Source organism: Ambystoma mexicanum, chromosome 3p, assembly GCF_040938575.1.
Source record: "Ambystoma mexicanum isolate Mex_15411 chromosome 3p, UKY_AmexF1_1, whole genome shotgun sequence".
Lineage (NCBI taxonomy): Eukaryota > Metazoa > Chordata > Amphibia > Caudata > Ambystomatidae > Ambystoma > Ambystoma mexicanum.
The window spans coordinates 787,680,066-787,701,449 of NC_090925.1; the positions used below are offsets into that span (position 1 = coordinate 787,680,066).

Here is a 21,384-nt window from a genome sequence, read left to right on the forward strand (position 1 = left end):
TGCAAGATTTGAGTTTTCTTCACACTAACACATAACTTCACACGAGCATACTCTGAAAATGCGCAAGCAGCAGCGGCGGGCACGCTGGTGTACGGTCTAGCAATAAAGATTTGTCGGCATAAGCAAGCCAGGTCATCCTGCAGGTGCCTATTTTTGAAGGGGCAAGTGAGGTCTGTTCAATGGCCTCTCCAGAATCCGACACGTCCAGATTAAAAAGGCAGGGGGCCAAGATGCAGCAAACAAACCCCGCATCTGTGCAGTTTAACTTGAAATGGGCCCAGCTGGCACATCTCCCGCCGGCCCTGCTTAGGGGAAGGAAGTGTTTCTGTGTCCCTTTTGATTGTATGATGTGCCCGGGAATCTGACGCAACACCCTCTGGCCACACACCTGCTGACGCAACAGATATTAGGAAATAGAAGCCTTAATAAACAGTGCGAGAAGCGCTGCCCAGCCCGTGTGTCTAGTCTGAGAGGTTCCCGTTGTGCTCCGAATTCGGAGTGGGGACTTGGGAGCCGGGTAGGGGGGAGTGCTTCGGTTCCATCAGAGGTTGTAGGGACGGTGCTGCTTCATCAAGGCCGAGTAGCCCGCCCGCCCCACAGCCCACAGTGCCGTGTCCCGAGAGCTTCCTGAGAGGAAAACGAGCAGCTGTGACGCAGCATCGGCGCCGCTCAGAGCTCAGCAGGTGAGCGTCCTCAGGGCACTGGCAAAGGCTGCAATGTACCAGCTGCATGTTCTTTCTCGCCTGCGTCACTATTTCTCCTGCCTCTGCCTGCCGCCAGATTACAGAAACGTTGCACCGGTGCAAGTGCAAAGTTGCACGGTATTAGCAGTAGGAGAAAGTTTGCCCTGTTTAAAAAAAAATGCTGGGACACCTTAGAAAACCACTGCACCGCGACAAGCGCAGATTGGCATATTAAAAGCGCCAGGGCAAGAAATGCCCTTGTGCAAAAAATATACATTTTTGATGCATTTTTGCAGCAGGGCAAAGTTTGCCCTAGTGCTAATACCATTCTGTATTAGCACTAGGGCAAACTTTGCCTTGCCGCAAAAATGCAGTGAAAATACATCTTTTTTGCACTGGGGCATTTCTTGCCCTGGTGCTTTTAATGTGACAAACTGCGCTTGTCGCGGTGCAGTGGTTTTCTGATGTGTCCCAGTGTTTAAAAAAATGGCTCAAACTTTGCCCTAGTGCTAATACCGTGCAACTTTGCATTTGCACCGGTGCAAAGTTTCTGTAATCTGGCCCCTGCAGCAGATGGTGTTGAGGATGTTGAATTCTTAGCGGAGAATAGCAAAAACCTAACAATGCAAAATATCATTGTCACTGGCTACGCCGGACATGTCACGACTCATACCCCCAGCAACCACTCCCACTCCCACTCCAGCAGTCTACTATTACCTTACACAGCTAAGGTCCCATGAAAAGCTGAGCAAAATGCGCAAACATACCTACCAGCTGGACCCATTCCATTCAAGAGGTTTTAATCCAGCTCTGCTTTCTTTGTCTGCATTCTGGGACTTGTAGTCCTGGATTTATAATGGTGGGGGGAGACGGGAATGCAGGACCACAAGTCTCAGAATGGGAAGTAACCTCTGGGACTGGGCGGATGGATGGAATGGGGTAGGGTTGCTTGTATGCGCAAACCCATCACCACAATACCATCCCAGTCTCAATAAATCCTCGCAATTTATATAGTGTTATTTACTTGTACTTCAAAACAATAAGTAGACCTAAACAAGGGTGACAATGTTACAATAGTAAATTAAGTGTCATGCCCTAATGTTTATGATAGTTGTCTAAAAATTAAATGAAGGGCATTGGCCAAGATGCTGCTGCCACAAAAGCCTTTATTGCTGCTGCCTGATCTATGTTCCCAACCGTTTTGCTCTCACTTCAAAGTTTAGTAAAACCTAATAACCTCTCTTCAGTCTCTGAAGGTCGTTAATATGTGTTTTTTTCAGTTTCAATTTACTAAAATGACCGTCACTATTTCCCGCAGTAACGGGAAATGTAGCCAAGCTGAGAAAAAGGTCTTTCAAGTACTTGTGTGTGCTAGGCTATCTATACAGCGCTTAAACTGCCGCTTCTATGCTGTTTAGAATGTTCAGGGTTAAGGAAGGAAGGGGTGTGGATGAAAAGGACGGAATAATGAGGCGAGGAAATGGGGACAGTGCCAGGCGGTAAGGTTAGATTACATGGTTGGCGCCTGGGGTCACCGAGAAGCTATTTCAAAGCACTATAGGTGAAAAGAGGGAGACATGGGTAGGCTATGCGGTGATCAGTCACGTTGTCACATAATGTGAGTACTTTGTCAAAGCATAACAATATCCGCCAAATGGTGCGAGTACAAGGGTACGGTGGCATAGGGTGAGAGAGTCTGAGTATACTATGCCAGTAGCTGGAAGATGGCATGCGTGCCTGGACATATGATGGCAATTGCTGTCTAATGGAGAGGGCACCTGGGCATATAACTAAAACATCTGGAAAATACAAGCAATTGCTGGCATATAATACAAGGATATGGACAAATTATCGAGAAAAATACTAGCACATTGTGCGAGTTGCTGCAGTGCCATCTGATGGCAAAAGCTGCCAGTGTGCATGAGTAGCTGGAGTATATGACTACCTTGCTATCTGATGGCAATGAAGAACACGGTTTCACTGTATTTGGCTTTGTTAATGGTGGTTTTATATTAGCAGATGCACGTGTTTCAGACTGCATGGCACACACACACAATATTGCGTCCAGCGACCTAGAACACCAGAACATGGCACATGTGCCCAATTTCTCACTCTTCTACACTTAATCTGCTTTAACAAATCACCCTCCAGTTTTTCAACTTGTCTAAAACTGTTCTTTGCCTCTCCTTGAGCAAACAATCGTTTGTACCGACCCAGTAAACATCCTACGCTGGCCAACTGGCTCCCGGACACCTACTTCCGAGCCATAGGATTTTATTTAGCAAATCAATGCATTTAGGAGCTGCAGTTGGTTTGGATTACTGTGTACCAGCATACACATATTGTGCTCCGACGATACAGAATCCATCATTTGACTGCCCTAAAACCTCAAACACACAGGAACGTTTGCCAAGTCTCCGGCTGCTAGACCATACTTGTCCCTCTTCCTCGAAACAGTTCTCAATTGTGAGCAGGACTGGGACAAAGAAGGGTCGGACTCCGTGTAATGAGGATTCCTGGTAATAAACTCCCGCGAGATGATGTTCTGGGGGCTCGGAAGTTGACCATTATCTTATGGCTTTGCCCACAATTGGAGTCCCCTGAACAGCGGGAGGCCATCATCCTCATCTACTGGCAATCCGGTCTCCAGTCACTTGACTCCCCCCCCCCCGCCCCCAATGTTATCCCCATCCCACATCCTCCACTCCACGCACCCACTTACCTTGCCTCCTGCCAGATCTCCATGCCACCCGCTCTCCTCTGCCCGAGCCTGATAATGGCTGCCATGGAAAGGGAGAAGAAAGTCCATGGTGGCCAAATTGAACAAAACATTTTTTTTTTACTTGAGAAAAAGTGACTGCGTCATATTTGAACGTAAAAAAAGGCTATTTTCACACTAGAAATTATGTTGGGGTGCTAATTTAGTTTAGTTTATCATTTGTATAGCGCACAAAACCCAGAGGTATCCAGGCGCTTCAATTTAAGAGATTAGTTACAGAACTTCATTTACATGATGGGAAAGATGAAGGGTACATTTACAGCGAAATGGAAAGTGCAAAGGCAGTGCATCATGAGCAAAGTGCAAAAGAGAGGTAACAAATATAGAAGTAACAACATTAAGATAGACCCCAAGTTGCAGGGTGGTGGGGACACACAGATGCACGAGTCAATTCAGGTGGCATGAACAGGGTGCCTACCCATGTTGCAGCGCGACAGACAGCACACACAAATTCAATTGTCAATTCAGGTGGCATGAGCAGGGTGCCTGCCCCATGTTGCAGGGCGATAGCACACAGAAATACAAGTGTCAATTCAGGTGGCATGAGCAGGGTGCCTACCCATGTTGCAGCGCGACAGACAGCACACACAAATACAAGTGTCAATTCAGGTGGCATGAGCAGGGTGCCTGCCCCATGTTGCAGGGCGACAGCACACAGAAATACAAGTGTCAATTCAGGTGGCATGAGCAGGGTGCCTGCCCCATGTTGCAGGGCGACAGCACACAGAAATACAAGTGTCAATTCAGGTGGCATGAGCAGGGTGCTACCCCTTGTTGCAGGGCGGCAGCACACACAGATGCAAGTGTCAATTCAGGTGGCATGAGCAGGGTGCCTGCCCCATGTTGCAGGGCGACAGCACACAGAAATACAAGTGTCAATTCAGGTGGCATGAGCAGGGTGCCTACCCATGTTGCAGCGCGACAGACAGCACACACAAATACAAGTGTCAATTCAGGTGGCATGAGCAGGGTGCCTGCCCCATGTTGCAGGGCGACAGCACACAGAAATACAAGTGTCAATTCAGGTGGCATGAGCAGGGTGCTACCCCTTGTTGCAGGGCGGCAGCACACACAGATGCAAGTGTCAATTCAGGTGGCATTAGCAGGGTGCCTGCCCCATGTTGCAGGGCGACAGCACACAGAAATACAAGTGTCAATTCAGGTGGCATGAGCAGGGTGCCTACCCATGTTGCAGCGCGACAGACAGCACACACAAATACAAGTGTCAATTCAGGTGGCATGAGCAGGGTGCCTGCCCCATGTTGCAGGGCGACAGCACACAGAAATACAAGTGTCAATTCAGATGGCATGAGCAGGGTGCTACCCCTTGTTGCAGGGCGGCAGCACACACAGATGCAAGTGTCAATTCAGGTGGCATGAGCAGGGTGCTACCCCTTGTTGCAGGGCGGCAGCACACACAGATGCAAGTGTCAATTCAGGTGGCATGAGCAGGTGCCTGCCCCATGTTGCAGGGCGACAGCACACAGAAATACAAGTGTCAATTCAGGTGGCATGAGCAGGGTGCTACCCCTTGTTGCAGGGCGGCAGCACACACAGATGCAAGTGTCAATTCAGGTGGCATGAGCAGGTGCCTGCCCCATGTTGCAGGGCGACAGCACACAGAAATACAAGTGTCAATTCAGGTGGCATGAGCAGGGTGCCTACCCCATGTTGCAGGGCGGCAGCACACACAGATGCAAGTGTCAATTCAGGTGGCATGAGCAAGGTGCATCCCCACGAATAAAGGAGGACGTCAATGGGCATGAACAGACCTCCTGTCATGTCCTAACAGATATAAACCCCTGATGGGCGGGTATTATCAGTCAGGTAATGGCATTGGGGCCCACGTTAGCATCGCGCTCTGCTCTGGTCTGTAACACGGGCTCCAGCCCATTGCTTGAGCAGTAAACCCGCCCACTTCTGGCGTATTGCCTGAGTAGCTTGGTCATTACCCAACTAAGGACTGGGAAGAGGAAGAGCAGGACTTGGTGTAATGAAGAATGCTGGTCCAGGCATGCATGCTGTTTGTCCTTTACTATTATAAGTCTTGCTTTGTGCCATTAGTTTGGTCTTAAACCCCTGCCTCCAAAACTCTCTTTTCCTCCATGCAGTCTCTGGCACCTTTGTTCAACTCAGCGGAAAAAACAAGATTCTTTTAGCCCTCCCCGAGCAACCCTCCATTTTGGCAGGCTAGTATTTCGGGAGTCATTATTACACTTTGTCCAAGCTGTCAAGACAGCGCTAAGGATGGATGCTTCCTTTCCCAAAGAGATGCTGCATTTTGGGAGGTGTGAGCCATCTTAAAACGTTGATCAGTGCAGTTAATCCTTTTCCTGCGTCATGGGGAGTGTGGGGGGGGGGATCGATGGACACAGGCAGGGCAGGCGTCTGTCTTCTGCTACAGTGTCTGGCTGCTGCCTGTTATTGATTGCTAAAAAAAACGACATGATGAGCGATTCAGCTGGTGTCCCTGCAGTGTGCCCTCCCATCAGCACCCCAGGCCATTGATGTCTTCGCTCATCCCTAGAAACGGCCCTGCCTACACCTGTCGCTCCTCTGTTATGGCTCCTATTCTTCTGCAACACCTGCACTTCTGTGGCATTACTATTCGTCTGTTATGGCTCTTCTTCTTCTGGTGCACAACTTACTCTTCTGCAACAGCTCTTCTTTTTTTTTGGCTTGTATTGTCCTGCTGCGCCTCTTAATCCACTGCCACAGCTCTCTTCTGGTACGGCTCTTCCTCTGGTACAGCTCTTCTTAGATGCCTTTTGTTCTTTTGCTGCACCTCCTACTCTGCTACAAATGTCACTCTTCTGCTAACGCTCTCATTCTTCTGCCTTCTTCTACGGCTCTTACGTTTCTGCTACGGCTCTTACGTTTCTGCTACGGTGCTCACGTTTCTGCTACGGTGCTCATGTTTCTGCTACGGCTCTTACGTTTCTGCTACGGCTCTTGTTATTTTGCCACCGCTCTTGTTATATGAATGTTGTTCGTCTGCTGCAGCTCTTATTCTTCTGCTACAGTTTTCACTGTTGTTATACAGTTCTCACCAGTGACATATTTAGGCTTTCTGCTGACCTAGGCCCAAATATGTTCATACCCCCTCCAACTTTACTCCACCCCTGCCAGACTCTGCACCTTCGCCAGATTCCGCCTCTTCAACAAAGTCTGTCCGCGTTGTCCAAACTACACCCCTTCATCCCCATTTTGGCTGCATAACATTATAAGGATGTTTTTAAGGTTGCAGGGATTAGAAAGTTATTGGGTTCTCTCTATTAATTCAAACCTGTCATCTTCTATGTTGTGTTACTTGAACAAGTGTTTTCAGATCTCTGCTGTCCAAGATTTGAAGAAGGCAGTGTTTTCTACAGTTGAGTGTACTAAAGGTAATTGTTATGGCTAACGATCAAATTTCAGTTAGGTCAAAACAATCTTTTATAGGAGGCGATAAAAAAATAAGCTGCCCGCCAACTGGACACAAGTGAGAGAAGGTTGGAACAAGGAATTTTAGTTTCAATGCTAATATCTGGTTTCTCTCACAAATGACCTGCTGTCACTCTTTGAGAAGCACCTAGACTGGTCTGTAATATTAATGCAACATAACTAAATCTCTCGGTCTTGTCAAATGGTAAAGTTAACATATGAAATATATGCAAATTGTACAGGTACATCTTATAAAAATGTTGAATAAAAATACCTCAACCCCCTTCTCATGGTTACAGCTCTGGTGTTAGCAGGGGACACAATGGAAATAAGGCAAGTTACCTGCTGCAGCCGATGTACCTCCAATACCTTGGGCTGGAACACCATTAAAATATGACAAAATCACAAGTGAAGTTTGCAAACTCTGCCTGGGCATAGACACCTCAGAAGACAGTTAGTAAAGGTTCTTGGAATCTTTGGCTCTGCATCCTCCCGGTGGAGTAATGGATAAGGGCCACCCTGGACATTCATGTGTGGGAAGCAACAGCATTCCTCGTAGCTGCACAATACAGGCAGCTTTTATAACAAATGAAATGGTACATACTGTTTACATCATTGCTGTTTGTGCCATTGTTCAAAATACCCCAAACTCCAAGAGTAAAATTGAGCAATGGATTGGGCGTTCCAGCACAATATTACCTTTGTGAGCGTGGTTTAGGCTCTGGGTCTTGCAAGCTTGCGTTAAAGTAAATTTAAAATGTTTGTTAACTCAGTAGAGTTGGTCGGTTAGACTGTACAATACATAGGAACATTTTGAGATTTGTGGGTATAGATATAAATGTCCTGCTGTTGTTTGAAGTACTGTTTCACAGTAAAAGCCCTACCTTGTATTTAAAATATAATTAATGTAAAGATTACTTAGAAACATCACAGTTATGCATTGTGTGACATACTTTGCAGTTAGTTCTCCTAGTAGTAGTGAGGGTGCAGCAGAATGTCATCAAAGACACACGATAATCCCGGCAGGAATGCCATTTGCCTGCTAAGCACTGAGCAGCTTCTTTAAAGATGGGTGATTGGATAGCTTTTCGGCGCACCTTTACAGCTCTGAAACAGTGTGTACCTTTTGCACACGGTTCTGGTCTAACCCTTCTATGGTTTTGGGTATCCTTTCACAGGTTTCTAGATGCACTCGCGCCTTTAGATTTACTCTTTGCCATTTTAATTTCTCTATGATTTATTTCATGCTTGCACCTTCTGTGCGGCCGCAGACCTCTGAAATGTAGGGCTGGGGGAGGAAATGAGTGCTTGCTTCTGAACAGCATTTTAGTGCCACCCATGGGAACTCTGTGCTTGACTTACGCAAAGGCATGCATTTAATAATGTAAAATGATGCATCATGTTTAACCTATACTTTTCTGAAGGGAAAACCCTGATTTTTGCAATGGTTTAAAAAATACAAGTGTATGTAATATCAAAGTGATTGCTTGACACAGTGTGTGTGTATTGATTAGAAAGAATTCCAAACATGATGTGAAGTGGCACCAATAAAACCAATGAGGCGTTAGCTGTTTTGCATATAAAATAACATTTTGGGAAGATAAGAATGGCCAAAGAGCTTTATACCTGTCATATATGTCTGTGAGAGTTGTATGACGGAATCACTAAATACCTAAAGCATGCTGCATTTGGTACGCGTTTCCTTTATTTATTTTATTCATTTATTTATTTTATAACAAAAGTCACTCTAACAATAAAGCTTTCGTAAATATCCAGTATATATACAAGTCTGGCTAAAGAAAAACGTACTAAGAGCTCAAAATTACTTGCAGCAGTGTTGTGGACAGCCAGACATTTAAAAAATGACAACCAGTAAATTGAAAATAAACTGCAATAAAATGGTGTTCCTCTGGCAATCTGCCACCCTAGGCCTGGGCCTATTCAGCTTTGTTGTAAATATGTCTATGGTTCTCACTCGTCTGAAAAATCTCATATTCTTTCTCTTTCATTCTTATTCTTCTACTGCAGCTCTTTTTTTGATTTTGTCCTTTTGATGCAGCTCTTCTTCTATAGCGCTTACACTTCTGATATGGTTCTTATTCATCAGCTACAGATCATCTGTAGTTTTTCACTTTTTCTGCAGCTCTCATTCTTGTGCTACAGTAATTACTTTTCTGCGATAGCACTAGCTCTTCGGCTATGGGTGTTATTCTTCTGCTACAGCTCTTTTTCTATGGCTCGTGTGGTTCTACTGCACCATTATTCTTATGGTACAGCTCTTCTTCTATGGCTCATGTGGTTCTACTGCAGCCGTTATTCTTCTTCTACAGCCCTTCTTCTATGGCTCGTGTGGTTCTACTGCAGCCGTTATTCTTCTTCTACAGCCCTTTTTCTATGGCTTGTGTGGTTCTACTGCAGCCGTTATTCTTATGGTACAGCTCTTCTTCTATGGCTCATGTGGTTCTACTGCAGCCATTATTCTTCTTCTATAGCCCTTCTTCTATGGCTCGTGTGGTCCTACTGCAGCCGTTATTCTTATGGTACAGCTCTTCTTGTGGTTCACTGCAGCCGTTATTCTTTTGCTACAGCACTTCTTCTATGGCTCATGTGGTTCTACTGCAGCCATCCTTCTTCTTCTACAGCCCTTCTTCTATGATATGATATGATAGTTTATTTATATAGAGCCTATACACAATGTGTTTCAAAGCGCTTCAAGGCAAGGTAGGGAACAAGGGAAAAAACAATGACATTCTTACAGGCCACGAACAGTAAGGATGTGAAATTAACTATCGTACTCGGTCTGACGACATTTCAGATAGTGCAAGAGCTAAAACATAGATAAGGAAGGGAGGGGGGAAAGTGGGAAGGAAATGGAAACAGACAGGAGACTACCGTACTAGGCCTGACGACATTTCTGGTAGAGCCGGAAAAAAACAAGAGGTGAGGGAGAGGGCTGCAGAAAGGGAGGGGAGGAACAAAACAAGCGACTATCATATTAGGCCTGACAACATTTCAGATAGTGCTGGAGGGGCCTTGGGGAGGAAAAAAACAGTAAGGGGAGGGAGGAGGAGAAAGACGAGGTTGCTATCATACTAGGTCCAGGGACAATTCTGATAGAGTAAGTGCATAGAAGAAAGTAAGGGGAGGATATAGGAAAATGGAGAAGGGAAAGGAGGAGAGAACAGAGAGTTAGCAGTGAAAAGAGTGGAGAAGCAAGAGTGGAGAGTGAATACAATTGCAGAAGTCAGTAGTAACACATAATGTTGCAAGGCAGGATACAAGATGAAGATGGGAACAGCATGATTCAGGGCCACCATGAGTACAAGATGCAAAAGAAGTTCAGCATGAGAGTTGAGAAGGGTAACGCACCATGAATGAATGAAGTCCCTAAAAGTCAAATCCAGCATTGTCCACAAGACGGTGATGGTGAAACCAGAATGCATCAGGACAGACTCCTGCAGAAGTAGGCTTGACTAGGGTGAGGGGGGAGCAGGGTAGAAGAATCAAGCAAAACAGGCAACATCTGTGTGCGAGAATGGGGGGCACAAGGGAACATCACGGGGGGACCAGAGGGAGTAACACATGTTGGTGCATGCCTACCTGCATGCCTTCCTGCTGTCTGGCTCGTGTGGTTCTACTGCAGCCGTTATTCTTCTTCTACAGCCCTTCTTCTATGGCTCGTGTGGTTCTGCTGCAGCCGTTATTCTTATGGTACAGCTCTTCTTCTATGGCTCATGTGGTTCTACTGAAGCCATTATTCTTCTTCTACAACCATTATTCTATGGCTCGTGTGGTTCTACTGCAGCCGTTATTCTTATGGTACAGCTCTTCTTCTATGGCTTGTGTGGTTCACTGCAGCCGTTATTCTTTTGCTACAGCACTTCTTCTATGGCTCATGTGGTTCTACTGCAGCCGTTATTCTTCTTCTACAGCCCTTCTTCTATGGCTTGTGTGGTTCTACTGCAGCCGTTATTCTTCTTCTACAGCCCTTCTTCTATGGCTCATGTGGTTCTACTGCAGCCATTATTCTTCTTCTACAACCATTATTCTATGGCTCGTGTGGTTCTACTGCAGCCGTTATTCTTATGGTACAGCTCTTCTTCTATGGCTTGTGTGGTTCACTGCAGCCGTTATTCTTTTGCTACAGCACTTCTTCTATGGCTCATGTGGTTCTACTGCAGCCGTTATTCTTCTTCTACAACCATTATTCTATGGCTTGTGTGGTTCTACTGCAGCCGTTATTCTTATGGTACAGCTCTTCTTCTATGGCTTGTGTGGTTCACTGCAGCCGTTATTCTTTTGCTACAGCACTTCTTCTATGGCTCATGTGTATTCTACGGAGAATAGTGAACGCGTCTTTTCATGAGGGTATGGTGCCTAGAGATCTGAAGAGAGTTACCATCACTCCTCTTGTCAAAAAAGCGGGACTAGACCCCAAGGATCCCGCTAATCTTCGCCCCATTACAAACTCGAATTTTGTTCTCAAACTACTAGACAAGGTAGCCACACATCAGCTCCAACACTTCATTGAAGTACAGGAGATTCTGCACCAACAACAATCCGGCTTTAGAGCATCCCATAGCACCGAAACAGCTATGCTAGATTTGCAGAATCAGATGTTGACGATGTTGGACGAAAATAAACTGGGGATGCTGATGCTCTTAGACCTCAGTGCAGCATTCGATCTAGTGGTTCACAGTCTTCTTATCAAGGCGCTTAAGGAGAGCGTTGGCTGCTCGAAGGGAGCTATTGACTGGCTCTTATCCTTTCTTTCTAACCGCCAAGCGAGAGTGCACTGGGGTAATAGTTTCTCCGACTCTTGCGACATCTTATTCGGAGTGCCCCAGGGTGCTAGTCTATCCCCAATGCTCTTTAACATTTATATGCGCACTCTGTGCACCCTCCTGGTGAAAGCCGGAGTGTCATTTACTAACTACGCAGATGACACCCAACTCATATTGGAGTTGGGGGGTAGGAACCACGCCACAGATAGCGAAACGCTCACCAAGGTTTATAAGCTAATTGACGACTGGATGCAGGCAAACTGGATGTGCCTGAACGACTCCAAAACAGAATTGATGTTGTTTGGCTCTAGTCGTCAGTTGGAAAAACTGGGAGCAGAGTATAACTCTTTTCAAATAAAAAATGCCACCATCCAAGTGGTTCCCAAGGTGAAGACCCTGGGCATGATGGTCGATTCAGTTGTCGACTCTCACGCCCAAACCAACTTCCTCCAAAAAAATTCAGCCTACTATCTTAGGCTCATGAAAGCAATTAAAACTTTGCTTAATGAAGCAAATAGGGCAACGATAGCCAGAGCCATTATTCTCTCACGGCTTGACTATGGGAACGCCCTGTTGTTGGGAGCCGCTTCCAAGGATCTATCTAGTTGTCAGGTGATTCAGAACAACGCGGTCAGAATAGTAAAAAACCTGAAAAGGAAAGACCATGTCACTGAAGAGAGGCTAGCGCTGCATTGGCTCAGGGTAGAGGAGCGCATTAAGTTCAAGGCCCTCTGCTTGGTTCACAAATGCCTGTATGGCACAGCACCTCCCTATTTGAAAACTCACGTAAGGCCCTACAATCCCACCAGAAACCTTCGCTCGGGTGGAAAATGCCTTTTACACGTGCCCAAGTTTAAGCTAAAAACAGGGCTGGGCAGATCCTTCCTGGTACTGGCTCCCAAACTGTGGAACAGCGTCCCTGAATCACTTAGGTCTGAAGTCAGTCACCCAGTTTTTAGAAAGAGGCTGAAAACATACCTCTTCAGATAAGAACCCGTGGGCGCAGGATCTTAATTAGAGACCTCGTCGCTTATTAGTTAGCTGTACCATTCGTCCGTTCCATATGTGTTGTTTGTCTTTGGTCTTGCAGTATCAGTTTTCTATGTTCAAGCGCCCTGATGCCCGCGGGCTATCGGCGCTATATAAAAACTAAATACATACATACATACATACTGAAGCCATTATTCTTCTTCTACAGCCCTTCTTCTATGGCTCGTGTGGTTCTACTGCAGCCGTTATTCTTATGGTACAGCCCTTCTTCTATGGCTCATGTGGTTCTACTGCAGCCATTATTCTTCTTCTACAACCATTATTCTATGGCTCGTGTGGTTCTACTGCAGCCGTTATTCTTATGGTACAGCTCTTCTTATATGGCTTGTGTGGTTCACTGCAGACGTTATTCTTTTGCTACAGCACTTCTTCTATGGCTCATGTGGTTCTACTGCAGCCGTTATTCTTCTTCTACAGCCCTTCTTCTATGGCTTGTGTGGTTCTACTGCAGCCTTTATTCTTCTTCTACAGCCCTTCTTCTATGGCTCATGTGGTTCTACTGCAGCCATTATTCTTTTGGTACAGCCCTTCTTCTATGGCTCATGTGGTTCTACTGCAGCCATTATTCTTCTTCTACAACCATTATTCTATGGCTCGTGTGGTTCTACTGCAGCCGTTATTCTTATGGTACAGCTCTTCTTCTATGGCTTGTGTGGTTCACTGCAGCCGTTATTCTTTTGCTACAGCACTTCTTCTATGGCTCATGTGGTTCTACTGCAGCCGTTATTCTTCTTCTACAGCCCTTCTTCTATGGCCCGTGTGGTTCTACTGCAGCCGTTATTCTTATGGTACAGCCCTTCTTCTATGGCTCATGTGGTTCTACTGCAGCCATTATTCTTCTTCTACAACCATTATTCTATGGCTCGTGTGGTTCTACTGCAGCCGTTATTCTTATGGTACAGCTCTTCTTCTATGGCTTGTGTGGTTCACTGCAGCCGTTATTCTTCTTCTACAGCCCTTCTTCTATGGCTCATGTGGTTCTACTGCAGCCGTTATTCTTCTTCTACAGCCCTTCTTCTATGGCTCATGTGGTTCTACTGCAGCCATTATTCTTTTGGTACAGTGCTCACTCTACTACTGAAGCTCTAATTCTCATGAAATGGCTCTTATCCTTCTGTTGCTTCTCCTGTTCTGTTGCTCTGCTTCCCATTCCTATGCGCCCACCCTGATTCTTCTGCTACGGCTTTTGTTCTCTGCTACAACTTACTCTTTTACTACAGCTCTTATTTTCTGTGCTACAACTCTTATTCTTCTGCAGTGACTTTTACTTTTTAGCTGTGACTATCATTTCTATGCTGCATCACCTCTTCTGCTGTGGCTCATATTTTGTTTACTCTTATTTTTTCAGCGCTAGTTCTTCTGGTGCGGTTCTTTTTCTTTAGTTTCAGTGCTAATAGTTTTTTAGTAGTTGTATATTTAGTTGCAGAAAATATAAAGGTCTTCGGCAAATTTGATGTGGTCAGGGCATCAAAAGAAATGTTAATATGTTTATGTTGACGAAAGACATATGACTGAAAATGCATCTGTGAAACATGTAGAAGATGAAATATGAATGAAAAATGTAAATTATAAATTGAAGGAGAGTAGTGCCCTTACATTCAGGCAAAGCACCTCTGTGGCAAGCGTCGTGGCTTCCACACACAGTGGGATTTACTGGCCCTTCAATGCTCGTTCACATGTCCATTCAAAGCAGTGTTATGAAGAATCCAATCTAGACAGTGTCTAACATTTACAATGATCTATTTGTTGGGGTATGTTGCCTACATTTAGTTAATTCAATTCACTATTTTCATTCCCCTAAATACAGAAACATTTGCAACTACAGGGTAACTCTGTGACTTTGTATCAGGATCTCCGGTTCACATTTCAAGTGCCATATGCACCAGATCCAGCTTCCGTCATGGCCCTATCCAAAAAATTCCCAACCTCCAACATGAGCTTATGTACCAGCTCCAATCTCTGTCTTGGCAATTCCCACGAACTCCAACCTCCATCACGGCCATATCCACCATCTCTGACATCCATCATGGCTGTATCCACCTACTCCAGCCTCCATCATAGCCATATTGTATAGTATTATATTCGTTATTTATATAGCAACCTTTCCCCATTTGTATGGCCATAATGCACTTTGTGGTTGGAATGCCCTCTGTGACCGCAGTCCATATATAGGAGGTTCTAAGAGTTTACATTAAAAGATGCATGTGTGCTTATGTGCATTTTTGCCAGGTGAGGAGTTGGGTGGGCTGGCTATGCTCCAGTAAGCAGCCCGGAGGTCAGGCACGTGGGTGGGACTGTTGGTGGTTTAGGGTAGAATGCTATTGCTGAAGATTCAATTTGTCCCCAGCTAGACAGAATTATTTTTCATTGGTTGTCGCTGTATACTAATGGCAGAGGTGTTGCGGTATGTGAGGGGTTTCAGTGTGGACGGCTATGTGTGCTGCTAAACTGGAATGGCATAGCCATAGCTGCATTACAGGGTGCATGGATGGGTGGCCATGCCTTTGGCCTGTGTCCACAGATGTCGTGTAAGGTACAGTTACCGTATGCCTCGATGGAGTTCGACTGCTGTGTTTTCTTTCTTGGTCCAATGCGATTGGCTGGTCTCGGAATTTGTGGTCTCCCTGGAATGAAGGTCTTAGCAGTGGGAGAGGGCATCCGTGAGGTATTGGTGGATAGGAGAGTTGTTGTGTTTGGGTCAGTGTTTCTGAGCACCTATCTAGGGTTTAGAGTGGGGGAGGGTTTCAAGAGGAGGGAGAGAAAAGCCATGTTTTGAGGGCCTTTTTGAATGCCAGGTGATTGTCAATATTGTGAATGTCTAGGGGTCTAGGGGTAGGGAGTTGCATATGTCCAGCGCTTGGACAGAGAAAGAGGATGTGCCCAGTCTGGAGGAGATGTAATATGGGACCACTAGGAGAGATGTTGTATGAGATCCAAGAGTCCTTGTGGGGTGGTAGAAAGTGATTTTGTCTTGAAGGAATTCCGGGCCGGTGTTGTGGATGGCCCGTGGGTGATGCATAGTGATTTAAAGGTAGTACATTGACCAATCCCGAGCCAATGAAGGATTCTTAGTGTAGGGCTGATGTGTTCTCTGGGAGTTAGGTTAATTAGCAAGCAGCCTACACCATTTTGGATTCTTTGCGTATTCTAAGCAGGAGAGGATGATGGAGATGATGGTGGAGAAACTGTGAGGATAGGTGAGATAAGGGAAGATATGCCCGAGGATGCATAGATGGAAGAAACAGGTTTTGGGTACAGAGCTGATGTGTTGGGAGAGGGATAGATCTGGATCCAGTGTGCATCCAAGGTTTTTCACCAAAGTGGAGGTTGCCGGTAGGGGGCCTAGGGACTGCGGCCAGGAAATAGGTTGGGGGAGAAGAGATGTTTTCCTGCAGACTAGGATTTCAGTTTTCCCAGGATTGAGGATGAGGTGGGTGGTTGTCATCCAGTAGTCAATAATCGAGAGGCATGATGACAGATCTGGACGGTTGGAGTGTGGCGATTTTGTAGATTTTAAGGATGATCTGGGTGTCTTGTGCGTAGTTGTAGCAGGTAAGATTGTGGGAGTGGATGTGAGGGCAGAGGATTTAGATAGATGTTGAAGAGCAGGGGAGATAGGGATGCTCCTTGTGGGACCCGTTTGTTACTGGTTGTGAGGTGGAGGTGAACGGGTGGAGGAGCATGATTTGAAAGCAATTAGAAATGAAAGAGGAGATCCAAGAGAGGGCTGTGTCTTTGATTTGTAGCCTGTCTATTAGGATGGTGTGATTGATGCCATCGAAGGCGGCAGAGAGGTCAAGAAAGATGAGTACAGCGCAGCCTTCTGCATCAGCTGTTCTTTGTAGGTTATCCCAGATGGAAACTAGGGAGGATTCAGTTCCTCTGAGCGGTCTTAAACCAGATTACGCAGGGTCCAGGAGTTTGTCAGCTTCAGTGAAAAGGCAAAGCTGCTTGTATGCTGTGCAGTCCATGAGTTGGGCCATGAAGCAGGTGTTGGAGATTGGCCGGTCATTCTGGGGGAGGTGTGGGTTTTTTGAGGAGGGGTTTGGTGTAGGAGGGTTTTAGGGCTTCCAGGAGGGTTCCCTATGTTAGGGAGTGGTTGAGGATTGAGCGTGCGATACTGCCTGCCCAGGTTGATGCTAGGATGTTTTTGAGGAGGGTGGGCGGGCAGGGGTCCTCAGGGGAGCATGATGGGCGGCTTTGTACTAGGAGTGAGAGGAACTCTTGGTGTGAGATGGGAGAGAAAGAGGTGAAGGTTTGTATCGAAGGTGGGTTTCGATGTGGATCAGGCTGTGGGTGAAAAGGGGTAGGGGCATGTGCTCCAATTTAGAGATGATGGTGGAGTGTCTGTCGATAGCGACATTGTGGAAGCGTTCTTATAAGGTGTCACATAGAGATTTGGAGATGGGTGGGGGGTTAGAGCAGGCGGGAGTTGAAATAGAAAATTATTCTAGGCAGTTCCTTGCTCGGGTTGCAAGCATTTAGGTTCCTGTTCCCATAGAATGCTTTCTTGTCTTTCTTATTTCCATTCTGTATGCTCTGGTTAGTCATGCCAAGGCGGTTTTGTTCTGGGCTGTAGGGATGCTTCTCCATGTCCATTCCAGATGGTGCTTGAGGGTTTTTGGTGATTTGAGGTTGGCAGGGAATCCCCTGGGTGTGGGTCCTGATCTCTGAAAGGTAAAAGTGTTCAAGAGCCACGGGTCAAAGATTTTGATGGTCCTTCCTGAAGGGAGAGAGGTGAGGAGAGAGTTGACTAGATCTGGGGTGAAAACAACTTTATTCCATTTTGGAGTGATAGGTGTGGGGGTTACTGGTGGTTGTGCATTGCTTTGGGCATGGGCTGCGGTGGTCAGTGATAGAAGAAGAATGCTGAGTGATCAGTCCATGATAGTGGGTTTGGGGCAGTGTGGATAGGTTTGTGATGCTGAGGATTGCATTGAGGGTGTGGCCTCCAGTGTGGGTGGGTGTAGAGATGTGTTGTGTTGGGTTGAATGCTTATAGATTGTCACTTCTAGGCTGTCTGTGAGAGATTGGGTGATAGGGTTTGAGGGTGAGTCAAACCAGATGTTGAAATCCCCTAGGATGGTAGGTGTTGGATGGAGGTTGAGGTTGGTTGATATAGCTTCACTGTCAGCTTCAGCACTCTGATCGTCTCAAACTCTCCCTTTTCCCTCCTCCTACTCCTCACCTGATAGATCGACGTCCGTAGCGACTGGTGATAGTGATCTTCTTGCCCGGTAGTCTTTCTAGTTTCTAGCTTGATGACAGAGTCTCCCTCGAAGAGAAGCCACACTGAAGGCCTGTCAGAGAGCCCACCTTGTGACCCCTTCTCCGAGAGGGACAAAAAATGGGGAAAAAGCCAGGAGTGGCGTAAAAAAAACCCAAAGAAAGCTGCAGACAAGTTCCTTGATGGAAGATGGGCTCCGCCGGCATTCCAAAGTAACAGCAATACAGGTAAGCGGGAGTCGGGAACCCAGTGCAAAAACTTGCAGGAAGAAAGATACTAAACTGGGAAACCACTGAGGACCACACCCTTACCTATCGGAACCAGAGGTAAGTGAAAAGAGAGAAAGTAAGATAGAATACGAATAAAGAGAAGAGGGGAGGAAGGAATAGAGACACGGCAGGGCCGGAACCGGCAAAGCCGAGTAGCAGCTGAGAAGTACAGAATAGCAGAGACGCTCCGACAAGGAAGCCCGGAACAGACAAAACAAAACAGCACGCAGCGTTAGAGCAATAAGTGGCAGCACGACAGAGCACAGCTGACCGAAAGAGGTTGCAACACACTGTGGGAAGGACAGGGCGGGGTTGATGAGCTCCAGAGCAAGAACGGAGGAAAACATCTAGACGCTGCTGCACGCAATTACGTTGTGCAATAATAACGGGCTTCTAAATGGATGCGAGGCCACAGGCGCCAGGATATGCGGCACATGACAGTATGCCCCCCTCCATATCTAGAACCTCCCGGTTTACCAGGATGAGCCCAATGGAACTTCTGAAGGAGAAGAGGAGCATGAATATGTGAAAGTGGCTCGTATGAGTCCTCTGCACTAGTGAATCCCTTCCAATGTACAAGGTATTCTAATCAACCCCTTCTGTATCGGGAATCACACAATTGCAACACCTCATATTCTGCCCCTGAGTCAGAAGGGGCTTGCAACGGTACAGGTCTGGAGGGGTTTGTTGGATCGGACCCTTTGAGTAGGTAAGAATGAAAACGGGATGAACTCATCTCAAACTGTGGGGCAACTTAAGACGAAAAGCTACAGGGTTAATCCTGGCTGAAATGGGATAAGGACCAATGTAGCAAGGAGAAAGTTTAGAGGGATGAGTCCATCGAGGCAAGTATTTAGTGTAAAGCCGCACCTTGGAGCCCACTTTCCAGTCCGGAATATCTTGTTGATGCTTGTCGGCCTGTGTTTTGTAGGTACGAAGACTGTCCGACAAGCTCAGCTTAGCAGTGTTGTGAGCTTCTTGAATCCGAGACAGGGCTTCTTCGACTGCGGGGAGAGTATACTGTATGGGGGATTTGTGGTATTATGGACCGGGGATGATACCCGTAGGTAAAGGAAAATGGTGTACATCTTATGGCCGAATGTTGTGCGTTGTTGTAGGAAAACTCTGCAGTAGGTAGCAAAGAGTCCCAGTTGTCTTGTTCTGTGTTGGTATAGCTGCGAAGGTATTGCTCCAGAGTGCAGTTCAACCATTCAGTTTGGCCATTGGATTGAGGATGGTAACCTGATGACAAAGCCCTTTTTATGCCTAAATTATGGCAACGGGAGGTCCAGAACTTAGAGACGTACTGACTACCACAATCTGATGCTATCTTGTCTGGAAGTCCGTGTAGTCGGAATATGTCTTTGACGAACACTTCTGCCATATCTGCAGCAGTTGGTAATCCCGGCAGGGGGGATAAATGGGCCATATCCACCAGCTCCAACCTCCGACATGAACATATTCACCATCTCCAACCTCCATCATGGCCATATTCACCAGATCCTACTTGTGTCCTAGTGATGAGGAGCTATAATTTATATTGTTACAACAATGGAATACAATCAGGTGTTTGCATCACACAAAGCCAGTGTCATAATTAACACAGTATGGCATAGCTGTTGGTAATCTACAGGGTAAAGGCCAAAGATGGAAGGGGCATGATGCCTGGCCCCCAGAGGAAGTTTGAGGGGTACTGGTAGGCAGCAGAAATCATACAGTGTTTGGTCTTTGCCGGGCAATATCGGTAAGTGCTGAAAGGATATAGCACAAAGGTACACATGCACTCACCTATAGATGATTGCAGGCTGCTAAGAACAATCATTTTTAATGAAGTCCATAACACTGGCCTTGGTAGCTTTAATAGCATCAAAATTAAAGAAAAGCATTAACTGGAAACAAAATATTTCAGCCTGCTAGTGAGCGCTCCTGCTTTTGCAGATAATCGCCCCAAGGCACAGTGAGATTTAGTTATCTGCCCAGTACTGTGCATTTACCATGATCAATCCAAAGTTGCCACCCTCGCTCCAAGTATCCTTCCTGTGCAATAATGCTCACGCTTCCTTGAGCAAGATTAACCTACAGTGCTTGCGCTCCTGCATCACAAGCTGGGGCCTGCAGCACAGGGATCTGGGTTCAGTCGCCCTGAAGTTAGTGATATGTTTTCCAGCAACACCAGACAATTGTATTCCACTCCATTAGTCCATTTTTGCCACTTTTAAAACTTGCACACGCCTTGTAATCTGTATTTTCATGGTACCTTTTTCCATTGATATAAACCCCTCTTGGAGAAGCCTGTTCTGTGCCTATTAATTTCTCAGAGATCACTCACACTCTGAAAAATCTCAGGGCGAGGCAAATCTAGCAGTTCTAGGAAAGTTTAGACACAGGAAATCTAACTTCGAAAACCAGATCATCAACAGTTGGAATTCAAACCACTTAAAGCATGCTTCTCGTCCCAGCATCCTTCCTGAAGGGTCATCTTCTCTGTTGTATTTTCCACACAGACTTCATCTAGGTTCCCTCTTCTATAAAATTCACACCTTCCTCCGACAACATCCCATAGATCTTCATCACACCAATTCCTTCACCTGTCTGACATGCTTTGCTTATCACTCTTCAGTCTTTGACTGCAATGTGGGATTTACCACTCTGGTCTTGATTATGGACCGTTCGACCACTCTTTAACACTTTAAGTAAATTATGGTGGTCACTACAGCTCAATCCAGGATTTCCCTCCTATGGAATCTCCCCGAAGGATGCACCATCATCGGTCTAGAAGTTCATATCTGGTTCAAAGGTCTAATTGGTTCTTATCACTACTTCTGGGAAGCTCCCAATTTGAGACGGTGGAATCACCAAGGCCTATCTCCTTTCCCATTCTATGTAGCATGCCTCAAAGATCAATTGTTACACGTACTGTTTAACCTATACCAGTGACACACCCCCTGTGCAGCCCAATAGTAAGGGACGTAATTAGTCAAATCCAAGTTTGCTGTTTAGGTTATGAAATGCAAGTTCAAGTCCTCGTCTGAACAGTATTTTGAACCATGCTACCCGAGATGGAACCTCCTTCTTGTTTCAGGCAACAGAACTTTGAAAATGCAGCCCACACCACATGTAAATCATACCTGACTTTATCCTGTTGGAGTGGCTCCTGAAATCATGGCTG

General features: G+C 46.1%; 1 protein-coding gene across 1 annotated transcript in view; it reads left to right on the top strand.

Moving 5' to 3' along the window:
• Window positions 1–439: 439 nt before the first annotated feature.
• LOC138580880 (butyrophilin subfamily 1 member A1-like) overlaps window positions 440–21,384 on the top strand; it is a 99,143-nt gene continuing 78,198 nt past the window's right edge. Inside the window, exon 1 of the mRNA XM_069651772.1 lies at window positions 440–683. The gene's annotated coding sequence lies outside the window, so the exon portion shown is untranslated. The remainder of the gene's footprint in view (window positions 684–21,384) is intronic.